This window comes from Eumetopias jubatus, unplaced genomic scaffold (genome assembly GCF_037043125.1).
Source record: "Eumetopias jubatus isolate StellerSeaLion01/CBP00866 unplaced genomic scaffold, mEumJub1_p1.0 scaffold_4, whole genome shotgun sequence".
In the NCBI taxonomy this organism is placed as follows: Eukaryota; Metazoa; Chordata; class Mammalia; order Carnivora; family Otariidae; genus Eumetopias; species Eumetopias jubatus.
In genome coordinates, this window is record NW_028274810.1 from 99,416,164 (window position 1) to 99,436,982 (window position 20,819).

The 20,819-nt window shown below is 39.5% G+C and overlaps 1 protein-coding gene and 1 non-coding gene across 6 annotated transcripts in view; one reads left to right on the forward strand and one right to left on the reverse strand.

Annotated features, from left to right (window-relative positions):
* PEX14 (peroxisomal biogenesis factor 14) overlaps positions 1–20,819 on the reverse strand; it is a 143,575-nt gene that overhangs the window by 50,605 nt on the left and 72,151 nt on the right. The gene's annotated exons all lie outside the window — the stretch shown is intronic.
* LOC114213426 (small nucleolar RNA U13) lies at positions 19,897–20,000 on the forward strand. The gene has a single exon (XR_003610212.1). It is a non-coding gene; the product is annotated as a small nucleolar RNA U13 (small nucleolar RNA).

Here is a 20,819-nt window from a genome sequence, read left to right on the forward strand (position 1 = left end):
AATGATGAACACAGTGAATGGGCGGGGGAGCTCCCTAGCGCACAGGGAAAATTTCAGTGAAATTCAGAATATGTAGAATAAAGATAAGAAGTAAACCCTTCAGGGGCACTGGGGTGGCTCAGTTGGTTAAGTGTCTGCATTTAGCTCAGGTCATGAGCCCAGGGTCCTGGGATCAAGCCCCGCATGGGGCTCCTTACTCGTCTGCTTCTCCCTCTTCCCCTGCCCCTCCCCCCACTCATGCGCTCTCCTCTCTCTCAAATAAATAAAATCTTAAAAAAAAAAAAAGAAGTAAACCTTTCAGAGGGAAATAAACAGTTCACAAAAAAAGGATCAGGAATCTGAATGGCATCAGACTTCTCAGCAGCAACACTGGAAGGTTAGAAGACAATAGAATGTACCCTCAAAATTCTGATGCGACATTATTTCCAATCTAGAATTCTAAACCCAACCAACCTAAAATTGAAACATGAAGGTAAATTGAAACATGAAGGTAAAATTAAGAATATTTTCAGAAATACTAGGTCTAGGGGCTCCTGGGTGGCTCAGTCATTAAGCGTCTGCCTTCGGCTCAGGTCATGATCCCAGGATCCTGGGATCGAACCCCGCATCGGGCTCCCTGCTCGGTGGGAAGCCTGCTTCTCCCTCTCCCACTCCCCCTGCTTGTGTTCCTTCTCTCACTGTCTCTCTCTCTCTCTGTCAAAAAATAAAGAAAATCGTAAAAAAAAAAAAGAAGAAAAGAAAGAAAAATACTAGGTCTAAAAATGTTTACTCCCCTCCCCCCATATGCTTCTTAGGAAGCTTCTGAAGGATTTGTTCCACCAGACCAAAGAAGCAATCCAAGAAAGAACACGAAGAAGCCAGATAAGAAGAAATAGATCAGGAGAAAGAGATAAAGGGAGAAGCCAGATAAGAAGAAATAGATCAGGAGAAAGAGATAGAGGGACTACCCAGAATAACGGCAGAAGGATGACAGCTAAACAGCAGATCTAGGGAGCAAAAAGTTCAGACTAGAGGGCGCCTGGGTGGCTCAGTTGGTTGGGTGTCGGCCTTCAGCTCAGGTCATGATCCCAGGGTCCTGGAATCTAGTCCCTCATCTGGCTTCCTCCTCAATGGGGAGTCTGCTTCTCCCTCTACCCCTCTGCCTTGCTCATGATCTTTCTCTCACTCTCTCTCAGATAAATAAAATCTTTAAAAAAAAAAAGTTCAGACTAGAGCAGGAGAGCAAATGGCACTAAGAAAAAAAGTAAGTCACCTGATGTCTTTGATGATACTGAGGGGAATTACAGCTCCAGCAGAAATTCTGAGGATTACTTAGTGATAAGTACATAGAACACTAAGCAACCTGACCCACCAAGAAATAGTAAAAACTCTTTTTTTTTTTTTTTAAGATTTATTTATTTGACAGAGAGAGACACAGCGAGAGAAGGAACACAAGCAGGGTGAGTGCAAGAGGGAGAAGCAGGCCTCCCGCTGAGCAGGCAGCCCAAAGTGGGGCTCGATCCCAGGACCCCAGGATCATGACCCGAGCCGAAGGCAGACACTCAACAACTGAGCCACCCAGGCACTCCTAGTAAAAACTCTTAATAAATATTTCCTTAACATGATGGAAGGGTGGGGAGAGGCAGATAGACAGATGCAGGAGTACTTGTATATGTGTGGGTTAGTGTCACTCTCCAAAGCTGACATCATGTTTAACAGGGAGACATAAATGCATTATAAAGCCAAGAATAGGACGAAGATGTTCACAAAGCATCACATTATTTATCACTTTTCTGGAGGTATTAGCTGATGCCACTGAACAAGAAGAGACAGAAACACTGTAAAGGAACAGGCAAAAATGTGATTTCCCAATAGTACCAGGAAAACTAATATGAGTCAACTAAAAAAAGAAGAAAACCCACCTTTTATAAACCATATAGTTACATGTTTACATTCAAAATTAGTAACTGACTGAACAACTCTGAACAATATGGGTTCGAACTAAGTGGATCCACTTACGTGCGGTTTTCTATCCAGTACTATAAATGAAATTTCTCTTCTTTATGATTTCCTTAATAACACTTTCTTTTTTCTAGCTTACTTTATTATAAGAATGCTATATAATATATAACATACAAAATATGTATTAATCAACTGTTACCAGTATGGCATCCAATCAACAATAGGCTATTAGTAGTGAAGTTTTGGGGGAGTCAAAAGTTATACACAGATTTTCAAGCACAGGAGGGACAGGGGTGGTACCCCACATTGTTCAAGGGTCAACTGTATATTAAAGGTGATGAAAATCACCTTTAAATTTAAAGTCTGGGGGCACCTGGGTGGCTCAGTCAGTTAAGCGTCTGGCTCTTTGATTTCAGCTCCAGTCATGATCTCAGGGTCATGAGATGTAACCCCGTGTCCGGCTCCGTGCTCAGCAGGAAGTCTGCTTGAGATTCTCTCTCTCCCTCTCCTTCTACCCCTTCCTCTGGTCATGCTCTCTCTCTCTCAAATAAATTAAATCTTTTTAAAAAACTAAAAATAAGATACCACTCTAAGCAGCAACAAAAGACAAAATATCAACATAAATTTAGAAGTAAATGGGCAAAATCTATATAAAGATATTAAGGTATATTAAGGAAATCTTGAATACTTGGAAAGGATTACCTTATTCTTATATAGGAAGTCTCAATATTATAAAGATTTCATCTGTCCTGAACTAATCTATAAATGTAATGTGATTCCAATATTTCAAATATCAACACTCTTATGTTTCTTTTCTAACTAGGCAAGCTAATTTTGAAAATTATACAGAAAGTAATAAGAATAGCCATAAAAATTCTGAATAATTGAAAAGACAATGAGGGAAGATAAACCCTAATAGATAATAAAACATACTCTAAGATAATATGACACTCGTACAAAAAGAGACCAATCAGAGCAGATGCAAAGGAATCAAATGGAAACTCTACAACTGTAAAACACACTTCATTGAAATTAAGAACTCAACAGATAGTTTAACAGCAAATTGGATGCAGCAGGAGAGAGGATTAGTTAACTAGAAGATAGGTCAGTAAAAAGAAAGAAGAGGAAATGGATGGACAACACAGAATAGAGCATAAAAGACATATGGAACCTGGAAAAAATGCTCTAACATAATTATAATCGGAGTCTAAGAAAGAGAACTGAACAAGAGCAAGGCAGAAGCCATATTTAAAGATATAATGGTCAATAATTTCATAAAGCTAACAAAAGGCAATCAAGCCACATATTCAAAGGCTCTATAAAACTCAAGCAGGATAACTATAAAGAAAACCACCGTAGGCAGATCACAGTAAAACTGCTTTAAAAGTAAAAAGAAAAATCTTAAAAGCAGCTAAAGAAGAAAAGGACATATTACCTTAAAGGAGCAATAAGACTGATAAACGACAATGGGAGCCAGAAAATAATGAAATAACATCTTCAAAGTGCTGAAAGGAAACAGCTGCCAATCTAGAATTCTGTACCAGCAAGAACATATTTCAAAAGAAAGGATTAGAAAAACACCATTCAGCAATCCTCATAATAATTGATCTGAGGCAACTGAAATGAGGATTCAGCAATCGCCACAATAACTGATTAAGAATCATTAATGGGTGGTAAAAAGAGTGGATGAAAGTTGATGAAAAAAGAGGATATTTACATAATCCCAATGTATCTCCTCAAAAGACACTTATTAATTACAAAAGGGAAAAAATATTAACTTTACAGTGGAGAAACCTGGGAGGCACCATCCCAACCGACGGACCAAAGTGAAACCACCAACAGTGGGACAAACCAACGTCATACGCCTCCTTACACGATGCCCTGGGAACAACACAGTATCGCTGCCATGGTATTCCCACTCAAAGTGCAGCAACTAAATCTAGTCATCAGGCAACATCAGAAATCCAAACTGAGGTACAGGGTGCAAAACTGTCCTATATCCTACAAAAATGTCAAGGTTACAAAAGACAAAGCCTTTTGTGTTCCAAGTCAGAGGAGGCTAACAAGATAACAGCAGTCATAAGCAACTCATGATCATGGATTACATGGTGGACCAGGAAAGAAATTTCTTTTTCGCTACAAAGGACATTATTAGGACAACTGACTATATTTGACCAAGGTGCACTGATTACATAATAGAACTTTATCAAATTATTTTCCTGATTTTGATGCATGCATACACGTGTCTATAGGAAGGGAGAGAGGAAGGGGAGAGGAAGTGGAGAGAAAGTATATATGGTGAAGTAAATGATAACATTTGAGGAATTTGGGTGAAAGATATATGGGAATTCATTGTGCTACTATTGCAATTTATTTAAAAATATGATTAAGGAGATGGGCGGAGCAAGATGGCGGAGGAGGAGGAGACCTAGATTTCATCTGGTCTCAGGAATTCAGCTGAATAGGGATCAAACCATTCTGAACACCTACGAACTCAACAGGAGATCGAAGAAGAGAGTAGCAACAACTCTCTGAACAGAGAAGCGACCACTTACTGGAAGGTAGGACGTACAGGAAAAGTGAATCCGAGGCAATATTCGGGAGGATAGAGGGCGGGAGAGGGGGCCTCCGTCCGCGGCTTCTGGCAAGTGATAGAGCCGCGGAGCACAAAATCGGAACTTTTAGAAGTCGGCTCCGCTGAGGGACATCGCTCCAGTGGCTAAGCGGGGGGTGGAACCCTCGCGGGACAGTGCGGTCTCAGGACCCTCGGGGTCACAGAAAGACCGGGGGAGCCTGAGTGCGGCAAAGCTCCCAGGGATCGGAGCGGGGAAGCCGGCTGCAGAGACGGAGCCGAGGCGCGGGCTCTCAGCTTGGGGTGGCCATAAACTGTGATCCGCGGTACACTCGGGCTACTGCTCCTCCAGCACGGACCCAACAAGCGGCAGAGCCGGGGAGACTCCCCTTCCTCCCCCGGGAGGAGCGGCGCGCGAGCGCACGCAGGGATCTACTGGGTTTGGAGACTCCACACAGGGTCAGGTGCCACAGACAGAAATGCTCGGTCACAGGCCGGGTAAGCACAGAGTGCAGCCAGAGACTGGGAACCCGGGAGTGACTGCTTTTCTCTGGGGGTGCACTGAGGAGCGGGGCCCCGAGTTCTCAGCTCCTCTGGGTGGAGAGTGGGAGACCACCACTTTCACCCTGGTCCTCCAAAGCTGTACCGAGAGATTGCAGGGAACAAAAGCTCCTGAGAGCAAACCCAACCAGCTTGCTTAGCCCGGACCAACAAGGGCAGGGCAGTACCACCTCCGGCAAAGACATTTGGGGACCACGGCAACAGGACCCTCCCCCAGAAGATCAGCACGAACAGCCAGCAAGCCAAGACCAAGTTTACCGATCAAGGAGAACGGGAGAACTCCAGCGCTAGGGGAATACTGCACATAGAATTCATGGCTTTTTTACCATGATTCATTAGTTTTTCAAAGTTAATTTTTTTAACTGTTTTTTTTTTTATTTTTCTTTTTCCCTTTTTCAACCAACATCTTATCAATCCCTTTTTAAAAAAATTTTTTTTATTTTTCATTTTTAGAGTCATATTTTATCCCTTCAGAGTAGTTACCCTTATTTATGGCATATATAGATGAGTTGTTCTCTCTTTAAAATTTTAAGATACAGTTTCTTCTAACAGATCAAAATATACCCTAAATCACTAGTGTATGGCTTTGTTCTAGTCTCCTGCCTGATCACATTCTCTCCCTTTTTTTTTCTTTTTTTTTTTTAAATCTTCTTTCTTTTTTCAAACAACTTATTTTATCAATTCCTTTTATAAAATCTTTTATACTTTTCATCTTTACAATCATCTTCCATACCTTCATTGTATCAACCCTTATTTTGTACATATAGGAGTCTTTCTTCCTTTAAAATTTTAGGAGGCACTTTCTTCTAACAGACCAAAATACGCCCAAAATCTAGTGTGTGGCACTGATCTATGCACTAGCCTGATCATATTTGATCATACTCTGTTTTTTGTTTTGTTTTGTTCTGGTTTTGTTTTTATCTTTTTCTCTTTTTTTTTCTCTTTCTTTTTTCTTTCTTTCCCTTTCTTTTCCCCTGGTTTCAGGTCTTTTCTGATTTGTATAGAGTATATTTGCTGGGGACGTTGTTAACCTGTTAGCATTTTGTTCTCTCATTCAACTATTGTCCTCTGGACAAAATGACAAGATGAAAAAAAATCACCTCAGCAAAAAGAACAAGAGGTAGTACCGTCTGCCAGGGACCTACTCAATACGGACATTAGTACGATGTCGGACCTAGAGTTCAGAATCATGACTTTAAAGATACTAGCTGGGCTTGAAAAAAGCATGGAAGTTATTAGAGAAACCCTTTCTGGAGAAATAAAAGAACTAAAATCTAACCAAGTCGAAATCAAAAAGGCTATTAACAAGGTGCAATCAAAAATGGGGGCACTAACTGCTAGGATAAATGAGGCAGAAGAGAGAATCAGCGATACAGAAGACCAAATGATGGAAAATAAAGAGGCTGAGAAAAAGAGAGACAAACAACTACAGGACCACGAGGGCAGAATTCGAGAGATAAGCGATACGATAAGATGAAACAACATTAGAATCATTGGGATCCCAGAAGAAGAAGAAAGAGAGAGAGGGGCAGAAGCTATATTGGAGCAAATAATAGCAGAGAACTTCCCTAATGTGGGGAAGGAAACAGGCATCAAAATCCAGGAGGCTCAGAGAACCCCTCTCAAAATCAATAAAAATAGGTCAACACCCAGACATCTAATAGTAAAACTTACAAGTCTCAGAGACAAAGAGAAAATCCTGAAAGCAGCTCGGGAGAAGAGATATGTAACCTACAATGGTAGAAACATTAGATTGGCAACAGACCTATCCACAGAGACCTGGCACGCCAGAAAGGACTGGCAAGATATCTTCAGAGCACTAAACGAGAAAAATATGCAGCCAAGAATACTATATCCAGCTAGGCTGTCATTGAAAATAGAAGGAGAGATAAAAAGCTTCCAGGACAAACAAAAACTAAAGGAATTTGCAAACACGAAACCAGCCCTCCAAAATATATTGAAAGGGGTCCTCTAAGCAAAGAGAGAGCCTAAAAGCAGCACAGATCAGAAAGGAACACAGACAATATACAGTAACAGTCACCTTACAGGCAATACAATGGCACTAAATTCATACCTTTCAACAGTTACCCTGAATGTAAATGGGCTCAATGCCCCAATCAAAAGACACAGGCTAACAGATTGGATTAAAAAACAAGACCCATCGATATGCTGTCTGCAAGAGACTCATTTTAGACCCAAAGACACCCCCAGATTGAAAGTGAGGGGGTGGAAAACCATTTACCATGCTAATGGACACCAAAAGAAAGCTGGGGTGGCAATCCTTATATCAGACAAATTAGATTTTAAAACAAAGACTGTAAGAAGAGATGAAGAAGGACACTATATCTTACTTAAAGGGTCTATCCAACAAGAAGATCTAACAATTTTAAATATCTACGCCACTAACATGGGAGCAGCCAATTATATAAGGCAATTAATAACAAAAGCAAAGAAACACAGACAACAATACAATAATAGTGGGGGACTTTAACACCCCCCTGACTGAAATGGACAGATCATCTAAGCAAAAGATCAACAAGGAAATAAAGACTTTAAATGAAACACTGGACCAAATGGACTTTACAGACATATTCAGAACATTCCATTCCAAGGCAACGGAATACACATTCTTCTCTAGTGCCCATGGAACATTCTCCAGAATTGATCACGTCCTAGGTCACAAATCAGGTCTCAACTGGTACCAAAAGATTGGGGGGATTATTCCCTGCATATTTTCAGACCACAGTGTTTTGAAACTAGAACTCAATCACAAGAGGAAAGTCGGAAAGAACTCAAATACATGGAGGCTAAAGAGCATCCTACTAAAGAACGAATGGGTCAACCAGGAAATTAAAGAAGAATTAAAAAAAATTCATGGAAACCAATGAAAATGAAAACACAACTGTTCAAAATCTTTGGGATACAGCAAAGGCAGTCCTGAGAGGAAAGTATATAGCAATACAAGCCTTTCTCAAGAAACAAGAAAGGTCTCAAATACACAACCTAACCCTACACCTAAAGGAAAACAGCAAATAAAGCCTAAACTCAGCAGGAGAAGAGAAATAATAAAGATCAGAGCAGAAATCAATGAAATAGAAACCAAAAGAACAGAACAGATCAACGAAACTAGGAGCTGGTTCTTTGAAAGAATTAACAAGATTGATAAACCCCTGGCCAGACTTATCAAAAAGAAAAGAGAAATGACCCAAATCAACAAAATCATGAATGGAAGAGGAGAGATCACAATCAACACCAAAGAAATACAAACAATTTTAAGAACATATTATGAGCAACTCTATGCCAGCAAATTAGATAACCTGGAAGAAATGGATGCATTCCTAGAGATGTATCAACTACCAAAATTGAACCAGGAAGAAACAGAAAACCTGAGCAGACCTATAACCACTAAGGAAATTGAAGCAGTCATCAAAAATCTCCCAACAAACAAAAGCCCAGGGCCAGATGGCTTCCCAGGGGAATTCTATCAAACATTTAAAGAAGAATTAATACCTATTCTCCTGGAACTGTTCCAAAAAATAGAAATGGAAGGAAAACTTCCAAACTCATTTGATGAGGCCACCATAACCTTGATCCCAAAACCAGACAAAGACCCCATCAAAAAGGAGAATTACAGACTAATATCCTTGATGAACATGGATGCAAAAATTCTCACCAAAATACTAGCCAATAGGATCCAACAGTATATTAAAAGGATTATTCACCATGACCAAGTGGGATTTATCCCTGGGCTGCAAGGTTGGTTCAACATCTGCAAATCAATCAACATGATACAATACATTAACAAAAGAAAGAACAAGAATCATATGATCCTCTCAATAGATGCAGAAAAAGCATTTGACAAAGTACAGCATCCTTTCTTGATCAAAACTCTTCAGAGTATAGGGATAGAGGGAGGGTACATACCTCAATATCATAAAAGCCATCTATGAAAAACCTACAGCAAATATCATTCTCAATGGGGAAAAGCTGAGAGCTTTTCCCTTAAGGTCAGGAACGCGGCAGGGATGTCCACTATCACCACTGCTCTTCAACATAGTATTAGAAGTCCTAGCCACAGCAATCAGACAACAAAAAGAAATCAAAGGCATCCAAATCGGCAAAGAGGAAGTCAAACTCACTCTTTGCAGATGATATGATACTGTATGTGGAAAACCCAAAAGACTCCACCCCAAAACTGCTAGAACTCATACAGGAATTCAGTCAAGTAGCAGGATATAAAATCAATGCACAGAAATCAGTGGCATTCCTATACACCAACAACAAGACAGAAGAGAGACAAATCAAGGAGTCGATCCCATTCACAATTGCACCCAAAACCATAAGATACCTAGGAATAAATTTAACCAAAGAGGCAAAGGATCTGTACTCAGAAAACTATGAAATACTCATGAAAGAAACTGAAGAAGACACAAAGAAATGGAAAAACGTTCCATGCTCATGGATTGGGAGAACCAACATTGTGAAGATGTCAATGCTACCTAGAGCAGTCTACACATTCAGTGCAATCCCCATCAAAATACCATCCACTTTTTTCAAAGAAATGGAACAAATAATCCTAAAATTCGTATGGAACCAGAAGAGACCCCGAATAGCCAGAGGAATGTTGAAAAAGAAAAGCAAAGCTGGTGGCATCACAATTCTGGACTTCCAGCTCTATTACAAAGCTGTCATCATCAAGACAGTGTGGTACTGGCACAAAACCAGACACATAGATCAATGGAACAGAATAGAGAGCCCAGAAATGGACCCTCAACTCTATGGTCAACTCATCTTTGACAAAGCGGGAAAGAATGCCCAATGGAAAAAAGACAGTCTCTTCAACAAATGGTGTTGGGAAAATTGGACAGCCACATGCAGAAGAATGAAACCGGACCATTTCCTTACACCACACACAAAAACAGACTCCAAATGGTTGAAAGACCTAAACGTGAGACAGGAGTCCATCAAAATTCTAAAGGAGAACACAGGTAGCAACCTCTTCAACCTCAGCCGCAGCAACTTCTTCCTAGAAACATCGCCAAAGGCAAGGGAAGCAAGGGCAAAAATGAACTATTGGGATTTCATCGAGATAAAAAGCTTTTTTGCACAGCAAAAGAAACAGTCCACAAAACCAAAAGACAACCAACAGAATGGGAGAAAATATTTGCAAATGACATATCAGATAAAGGGCTAGTATCCAAAATCTATAAAGAACTTATCAAACTCAACACCCAAAGAACAAATAATCCAATAAAGAAATGGGCAGAAGACATGAACAGACATTTTTCCAAAGAAGACATCCAAATGGCCAACAGACACATGAAAAAGTGCTCAACATCCCTTGGCATCAGGGAAATTCAAATCAAAACCTCAATGAGATACCACCTCACACCAGTCAGAATGACTAAAATTAACAAGTCAGGAAACGACAGATGTTGGCGGGGATGCAGAGAAAGGGGAACCCTCCTACACTGTTGGTGGGAATGCAAGGTGGTGCAACCACTCTGGAAAACAGTATGGAGGTTCCTCAAACAGTTGAAAATAGAGCTACCATACGATCCAGCAATTGCACTACTGGGTATTTCCCACAAAGATACAAATGTAGGGATCCGAAGGGGTACGTGCACCCCAATGTTTATAGCAGCAATGTCCACAACAGCCAAACTGTGGAAAGAGCCAAGATGTCCATCGACAGATGAATGGATAAAGAAGTGGTATATATACACAATGGAATATTATGCAGCCATCAAAAGGAATGAGATCTTGCCATTTGCAACGACATGGATGGAACTGGAGGGTGATATGCCGAGTGAAATAAGTCAATCAGAGAAAGACATGTATCATATGACCTCACTGATATGAGGAATTCTTAATCTCAGGAAACCAACTGAGGGTTGCTGGAGTGGTGGGGGGTGGGAGGGATGGGGTGGCTGGGTGATAGACATTAGGGAGGGTATGTGCTATGGTGAGCGTTGTGAATTGTGCAAGACTGTTGAATCACAGATCTGTACTTCTGAAACAAATAATGCAATATATGTTAAGAAAAAAAAGTTAGCAGGAGGGGAAGAATGAAGGGGAGTAAGTCAGAGGGGGAGACGAACCATGAGAGACAATGGACTCTGAAAAAGAAACTGAGGGTTCTAGAGGGGAGGGGGGTGGGGGGATGGGTTCGCCTGGTGATGGGTATTAAAGGGGGCACCTTCTGCGTGGAGCACTGGGTGTCATGCACAAACAATGAATCATGGAACACTACATCAAAAACTAATGATGTAATGTATGGTGACTAACATAATAAAAAAATTTTTTAAAAAATATGATTAAGGAGCAGCGACTGGGTGGCTCAGTCAGTTGAGCGACCAACTCTTGGTTTCGGCTCAGGTCGTGATCTCAGGGTCATGAGATCAAGCCCCATGACAGGCTCCACATTCAGCACGGAGTCTGCTTGAGATTCTCTCCCTCTGCCCCTCCCCATGCTCATGTGCTCTAATAAATAAACAAAATCTTTAAAAAATATATTAAGTATTAAAAGAATAATTTCAAAATTAAAAAGCCTTTAAAAAATTGAAGAGAAATGAAGTCATTTTCAGACAGACAAAATCAGAGAATTCATCACTAGCACACCTGCACTAAATGAAACACTCAAGGAGCTCTTCAGACAGAAGGAAAATGATTCTAGACAGAGGGCAGAAATGCAGGAAGGTATGAGGAACAAAGGAAAAAACAAATATAAATAAATATTGACTGTATAAAACAACAATAATGTCTTATAGGGTTTGAAATCTATGTAGTATTAAACTACAAAAAATCCCACAACACAAAAGGCAGGAAGAGAGTAAACGGAAGTGAAATGTTCTAAGCACATTCAGAAATGGTAAAGATCCTCACTGATTGAGACTTAGGTAAATTAAAGATGCGTACTGCAATCTCAAGGTCAGTGGTTCTCAAACATTTTGATCTCCTGACCCCTTCACACTCTTAGAAGCTATTAATGATTTCAAACAACTTTTGTTAGTAAAGATCATATGTACTGATACTTACCATATTAGAAATCAAAATCAGAATACTAAATATATAAAACAAATAGTAACAGATGCAAAGGAAGAAACTGACAGTAACGCAATAGTATGGGACTTAACACCCCACTTATTTCAGTGGCTAGATCAACCAGACAGGAAATTAATAAGGAAACACTGGCCTTGAACAATGCATTAGACCAGATGGACTTAATAGATAGACAAATAGAGAGATAGATAGATATAGAACATTCCATCCAAAACTACAGAATACACATTCTTTTCAAGTGCACATGGAACATTCTCTAGGACAGATCACATGTTAGGCCACAAAATAAGTCTCAATAAGAAGACTGAAATCGTAGCAAGCATCTTTTCTTCCCACAATGCCATGAAACTAGAAATCAATTACAGGAAAAAAAAAACAACACACAAACACGTGGAGATTGAACAACATGCTACTAAACAATCAACAGGTCAATGAAGAAGTCAAAGAAGAAATGAAAAACTACCTTGAGATAAATGAAAATAAAAACACAATGTTCCAAAATCTATGCGATGCAGCAAAAGCAGTTCCAAGAGGGAAGTTTATAGCAATAGAGGCCTACCTCAAGAAACAAGAAAAATCTCAAACAATCTACTTTACACCTACAGGAACTTAAAAAAAAGAACAAACGAAGCCCAAAGTAAGTAGATGGAAGAAGAAAATAATACAGATCAGAGCAGAAATAAATGAAACTAAAACTTAAGAAAAAAAGACTAATGAAACTAAGAGCTGGTTCTTTAAAAAGATAAAACTGATAACGCTTTATCAAGACTCATCAAGAAAAAAAGAGAGAGGGCCCCCAAAAATAAAATCAGAAATCAAAGAGAAGTTACCAATACCACAGAAATACAAAGGATAAAAAAGACTACAAACAATTATATATCAACAAATTGAACAACCTAGAAGAACTATTTCCTAGAAATATACAATCTTCCAAGACTGAATCAGGAAGATATAGAAAATATGAACAGCTGATTACTAGTAATGAAATTGAATCAATAATCAAAAAACTCCCACCAAACAAAAGTCCATGACCAGATGGATTCACCAGTAAGTTCTACCAAATATTTTAAGAGTTGATATTTATCATTCTCTAACTCTTCCAAAAAACTCAAGAGGAAGAAATGCTTCCATGCTCATTCTATGTGACCAGCATTACCCTGATACCTAAACCAAAGACACTACAAAACAAAACAAAAACAAAAAACAAAACAAAACCCACACAAGCCAATATCCCTAACGAACAAAGGTACAAAACTCTGCAAAACTGAATTTAGCAATACGTTAAGAGGATCATAAACCATGATCATGTGGAATTTAATCCAGGGATGCAAAGACAGTTTGATACCTACAAATCAATCAACATGACACAACACATCAACAAAACAAGGGATAAAAATCAGATCATCTGGAACACCTGGGTGGCTCAGTCGGTTAAGCGTCTCACTCTGGTTTCAGCTCAGGTCATGATCTCAGGGTCATGAGATCAAGCCCGGAGTCAGGCTCTGCACTCAGTGCTGAGTCTGCCGGAGATTCCCTCTCTCTCCCTCTGCCCCTCCCCCACCTTTCTCTCTCTCTAAAATAAATCTTTTTTAAAAAATCAGATCATCATCTCAGTAGATGCAGAAAAAGCACTTGACAAATTCAACATCCGTTTATGATAAAAACTCTCAACAAAGTAGGTAGAGAGGGAATGTACCTCAGCGTAATAAAAGCCATATATTACAAACACCCACAACTAATATCATACTCTATAGTGAAAACTTAAAAGTTTTTCCTCTAAGATCAAGAACAAGACAAGGATGCCCACTCTTGCTACCTGTAGTCAATACAGAATTGGAAGTCCTAGCCACAGCAATTAGGCAGGGGAAAGAAATAAACAGCATCCAAGTTGGTAAGGGAGAAGTAGAACTGTCACTATTCGCAGATGACATGATACTATATATAGAAAACCCCTAAAGCCTTCACCCAGAAACTACCAGAATAAATGAATTCAGTAAAGTTGCAAGATACAATATCAATATAGAGTAATCTGTTGTGTTTCTATATGACAATAACTACCGGAACAAGAAACTAAGAAAACAATCCCATTTGTAACTGCATCCAAAAGAATAAAATATCAAGGAATACATTAAACCAAGAAGGTAAAAGACCCATACTCTGAAAATTATGACACTGATGAAAGAAACTGAAGACAACACAAATAAATAGAAAGATACACCATGTTAAAGGACTGGAAGAATTAAGAATTAATATTGTTAAGGGGCGCCTGGGTGGCTCTGTCAGTTAAACATCTGCCTTTGGCACAGGGCATGATCTCAGGATCCTGGGATTGAGCCCTGCATTGGGCTCCATGCTCAGCAGGGAGTCTGCTTCTCCCTCTCCTTCTGCCCCTCACCCTACCCCACTTGTGTTCTCTTTCTCTCTCAAATAAATAATCTTTTTTTAAAAAAAGAATATTGTTAAAATGTCCATAGTACTCAAAACAATCTACAGAAAGCAATCCCTATCAAAACACCAGTAGGATTTTTCACAGAACCAGAACAAATAATGCTAAAATATGTATGGAACCACAAAAGGCCCTGAACAGCTAAAGCGATCTTGAGACAGAACAAGCAGGAGGATATATCATTCTCCTAGATTTCAAACTATACTACAAAGCTACAATAATCGAAACAGTATGGGACTGGCACAAAAACAGACACAAAGATCAATGGCACAGAACAATGATCCCAGAAATAAGCCCACCATATATGGCCAATTAATCTACAATACAGAAGACAAGAATATACAATCAGGAAAAGGTAGTTTCTTCAATAAATGGCACTGAGAAAACTGGACAGCTACATGTAAAAAGATGAAACCGGACCATTTTCTTACACCATATACAAAAATAAATTCAATACGGATTAAAGACTTAAATTAAGATCTGAAACCATAAAGCGCCCAGAAGAAAATAGGCAGTAAGTTCTTTGACATTGGTCTTAGTAATATTCTTCTAGATCCGTCTCTTCAGAGAAAGACAACAAACGCAGAAATAAATGGCACTACATCAAACTAAAAAGATTTTACACAACAAAGGAAACCATCAAGGAAACGAAAAGACAACCTACTGAATGGGAGAAGATATTTGCAGATGATATATCCAATAAGTGGTTAACATCTAAAACATATAAAGAATTTATATAACTCAATATCAAAAAAACAAACAATCCAATTAAAAAATGGGCAGATGGGCGCCTGGGTGGCTCAGTGGGTTAAGCAGCTGCCTTCGGCTCAGGTCATAATCCCAGGGTCCTGGGATCGAGCCCCGCATCGGGCTCCCTGCTCGGCGGGGAGCCTGCTTCTCCCTCTCCCTCTGCCGGCCTCTCCGCCCACTTGTTCTCTCTCTGTATCTCTCTGCCAAATAAATAAATAAAATCTTTAAAAAAAAAATGGGCAGATGACCTAAAAATAGAGGTTTTTCCAAACAAGACATACAGATGGCCAATGGGCACATAAAAAAGATGCTCAACATCACTAACCACCAGGGAAATGCAAATCAAAACCACAATGAAATATCACCTCACACCTGTCAGAAGGGCTGTTATCAAAGAGACAGGAAAGAACTAGTGCTGGCAAAGATACAGAGAAAATGGAACCTTCCTGCACTGTTGGTGGGAATGTAAATTGGCACAACCACTATGGAAAACAGTACGGAGATTCCTCAAAACATTAAAAATAAACTATCCTACAATCTAGCAATTCTACTTATAGGTGTTTATCCAAAGAAAATGAAAACTCTAATTCAAAAAGATATATACACTCCTACGTTCATCACAGCATTATCTACAATAGCCAAGATCTGAAGCAAGCTAAGTGTCTACCAAAAGATGAATGGATAAAGAAAACCCTGATATATAAACAATAGAATATTACTCAGCCCTTAAAGAAAATGAATGAAATCTTGCCATTTACGATAACATGGATGAACCTAGAGGATGTTAGGCTAAGTGAAATAAATCAGACAAAGACAAATACTGTATGATTTCACTTATACGTGGAATCTAAAAAATAAAGCAGAAATAGACTTCATAGAGACAGAGAACTGATGGCAGCCAGAGGGAAGGGGTGGGGTGGGGGGAGATGAACAAAATCAGTGAAGGGTATTAGGATGTACAACCATCTAGTTATAAAATAAATAAGACACAGGGATATAATGTACAGCATAGGGAATATATGGTGAATAACACTATAACAACTTTGTATGGTGACAGATGGTAACCAGCCTTATCCTGGCACCATTTCATAATGTATATAAATACTGAGTCACTATTTTGTACACCTGAAACCAATACAATATTGTATGTCAATTATTCTTCAATTAAAAAATCAAAACTGAAGGGGCACCTGGCTGGCTCAATCGGAAGAGCATGCGACTCTTGATCTCGGGGCTGTGAGTTCGAGTCCTGCACTGGGTGTAGAGATTACTTAAAAATAAAAAATCTTTAAAAAGATATCAAAACTGAGAAATTTAAAAATAATTCATTTAAAAATAATAGCAATAAACTTATTATACGTTAATATGAATAACATTTTTATTAAAAAAAAAAAAACATAACTAGGGGCTCCTGGATGGCTCAGTAAGTCCAAGTCTTGGTTTCGGCTCAGGTCATGATCTCATGGGTCATGAGACTGAGCCCTGTGTGAGGCTCCATGCTCAGCGGGGAGTCTGCTTGAAGATTTTCTCCCTCTGCCCCTTCCCCCACTTGCACGCACAATTGCGCTCTCTCTCTCAAATAAATCATCTTTAAAAAAAGAAATAGCTAGTTTCCAGAACAAAAAATAATTAGTGAGGAGGATAGCACAAGTTAACTTTTCTGCAAATCTTTTATGTCTGGCTTAATAGAAGACAACTGAATTCTCATATCTGCTTCTGCATTCCATCTGTTGTGATATGTTGGGTTGGTTAAAGAAAATGAAAATACAGACTAGTACAAATATATATTGCAAAAAGAGAGGAGTCTCTTATTTTTTTTTTAAAGATTTTATTTTTTATTTGAGAGAGAGAGAGTGTGAGCACGAGTCAGGGGCAGAAGTAGGGGGAGAGGGAGAAGAAGACTTCCCCGCTGAGCAGGGAGCCCGACACAGGGCTCGATCCCAGGACCCCGAGATCATGACCTGAGCCAAAGGCAGAGAGTTAACCTACTGAGCCACCCAGGTGCCCTGAGAGGAGTCTTTTATTTTTTTTTTTAAATATTTTATTTATTAGAGAGAGAAAGACAGCGAGAAAGGGAACACAAGCAGGGGGAGTGGGAGAGGGAGATGCGGGCCTCCCACGGAGCAGGGAGCCCGATGCGGGGCTCGATCCCAGGACCCTGGGATCATGGCCTGAGCTGAAGGCAGTCGCTTAACCGACTGAGCCACCCAGGTGCCCCGAGAGGAGTCTTTTAATAGCTTTCTCAGATAACTGTGGATATTCTTCTGTGATACTACACCAAAAATTCCACAAGTGGCAGTTTCTTAAGGATTCGTTGCAATGTGAAATCCTATCGAGAAACTCTCATATCCTGTTCCATTAAAATTCATTGGTCTATCTTGCACTTTGAATGGACATTTTACTCATGTGTAATTTTATAAAATCATGCATTGATCATTTAGGAAATACTGGTTCACTAAGGTATGCAGAGCTTCCAAACGCTGACACACTTTTCATACACTATCAAAACAGCACGCTCATTAGATCACCATGATCTCCTCAGAATTCATTAACTATGGGGAAACTGCCTAGTTCACGGTGGTGGGTACATGTTTTTCCAAAATTCTAATTTCATTTGAAAGTTCAACTTTTATTACTGACAACCAATACTGTCAGTATGTTTTCCGCAAAACAACAGGCTCACTTTCTTTTTTTGAGAAAATGTCTTCCAAATACTAAAGTCACAGTTTCTCTGTCATTCCCTCAAGTAAAAGTGATATCCAAGAAAAAAAGCAGCTAGTTCAGCTCATAACTCAAATGATCACACAAGAACTTCTCCTGAGGCAACCACTCCGCGGCATACGCAGAAGTACTTTATGCCTATTTCCTATTTCGTCACATGAATATTACAAAGATGCATACTCAAGTGGCAAGATTTAATAAAATTAATCATTTTTACTCTTTCATCAAGGACAGTCTTCAATGAAATAGCTTTTTTTTTTAAACCGCAAGTGCATAGCAGTAAAAACTACAGCGAAAGCCAGCAGTTTACCCAGCATTGCTTCTGCACTGTCACTGCAGAAGCCAACACAGTGAAAGAGGTAAATAATGTCTTACTGCTGGCTATGAAAATCATTTTGACCTGACTCCCTGAAAGGGTTTTGGGGGGGCCCCAGAGCTCTATAGACCTAAAACTTTGAAAACTTCTAACCTGATCTAAGGACAGAGAACTGGAAAGATAGCTCAAGCTTTCTTAAGCTCCTCAGTAAGAGAAATGTTGATGATAATAAGTTACAAACTAACTTAAAAACCATTTTTCTATATGAGAAACAATAAATGATAACCATAGCAAACTTCTTAAGAATCCAGTTTCTCACTGTAAGAAAAGATATAAATGCAAAATAAGAGATGAAAGGAAAATCCTGTAATATTCGGTTTGAATTGTGTGTATATGTATATACATACGTATCATGTGAATAAAAACAAATAAAACTGTGTGTGTGAGAGACAGAGAGAGAGAGAGAGAGAGAGAAAGAGAGAGAGAGAGAGGGGCTGTGTGTAAAACCAGTGTCCAGATCCCAGCTTCTAAGTAACATTCCTACTGAACAACACTTGAGGAAAATGTCTAATGCCTGGCTTAATTCACAGACAGTAAAAGGTGCACCTGAGACGTTTGTGCCAAAAAGCAAGGGACCCAGGAGCTAACCTGAATAGGCGCCCACTCATCTGACTTGGAACAATGTGAGCATTAAAATGAAATATGGTAATAATGGACTATTCTGAACTAAAGAGTATACAGTGATACTCAAAAGAGAGAGCAAGAGAGAGAGACAGAAGAGGGAAGGTGAGAAAGTTCTTTTTTATAGAAAAATACTAGGCAATAAATGTATATAAAATAATTAGGAAATAGCTATTTTTAAAATCCCAAAGAAACAGCTGATTCGAGCAAGGATCTCCAATGGTCACTAAAACCACTGAATGAAAGGTTGTTGAGCAATAAGAGAACATGCTCTCAAAGAAGCACTCTTCTCAGATGACTTATTTGTTACAAAGGAGAATTTTACAGTGGAGAACTCTGGTAGCTACCTGACGAACCCAGTGATCGACTTAACACCACCATTAGGAAGAATCTGACATTTCTCACCTTCTGATGTGATGCAAAAATAAGGACATGATGTTGCTTATAGGGTATCCTTGCCAAAAATGTTTAATTTCAATCTTATCAAGGGAAAACGATGAGACAAATCTGGTATGTATGATATTCTATAAAATTGACCTGACTGACCTTTACAAAATAGTCAATGACAAGTAAAACAAGAAAAGGCAAGAGGACAGTCACTGATGAAGAGACACAGCAGTAAAATGCCTCGCATAAGCCCCTGATTACAGGGCACAGAATGAATTTGGGGACTGGGAAAATTTAAGTATGGACTACACATGAGATGATTTTCTGGAATTAGTGTTAATCTCTTAGGCGTGGTTATGTGAGGGAATGCCCTATTTTAGGAGACAGACTGGTGTAACTGGGGTTGAAGTGTCATGGTATCTACACTTACGTTTTTTTTTTTTTTTAAGATTTTTTTAGATCCTTTGGTAGTTCATAAGCGTGATGATTGGGTGTTCACGCTGTTGTGTGACATGTGCCTCCCTCCAACCTTGTTACAACCTCGGCACATTACCCATCTGACGTGAAAAAAAAACAATAATAAAAAAATAAATTTTTTTTATTTATTCATTTGAGAGAAAGAGAGCGCAAGCAGGGGTAGCGGCAGAGGGAGAGGGAGAAGCAGGTTCCCCGCTTGCTGAGCAGGGAGCCCAACACAGGGCTCGATCCCAAGACCTGGAGATCATGACCGGAGCTGAAGGCAGACGCTTAACCATCTGAGCCACCCAGGTGCCCCTGCAACTTACTTTTAAAACAGAAAAAAAAAGTATGTGTGTAGAAAGAAGAGTGAGAGAGAGAGAGAGAGACAGAAAGCAAATGTGGCAAAATGTTAACAACTGAGAGACTGGATAAAAGGTATCTGTTCCGTGCACCATTCAATTCTTCAGTAATTCTGAAATTATTCAAAATAAAAAGATGGCAAAAAAAAAAAAAAAGAACACCCCAAGTTGGAAAGAGTATACACAGACAGGATTTGATCCTATAAGAAATGAAGAACTACAGAGGCGCTTGGGTGGCAAAGTTGATCGGGCCTCTGACTCTTGGTTTCCACTCAGGTCGTGATCTCAGGGTCGTGAGAGCAAACCCCGAGTCGGGCTTGGTGCTCAATGGGGAGTCTGCTTGAGATTCTCTCTCTCCCTCTCCGTCTGCCCCTCCCACTACTGTGCCCACACACGCGTGCGCACTCTCTCTCTCGATGAATAAATCTTTAAAATTAAAAAAAAAAAAAATGAAGAGATACCCAAAGTTTCCATGCAAGGAAGAGACCGCTAAAAGCAGAGTTCGAATTTTACCAACTGGTGACAATGCGCAGAGGGACCAGAATCTGGTGACAACAGCAGCCC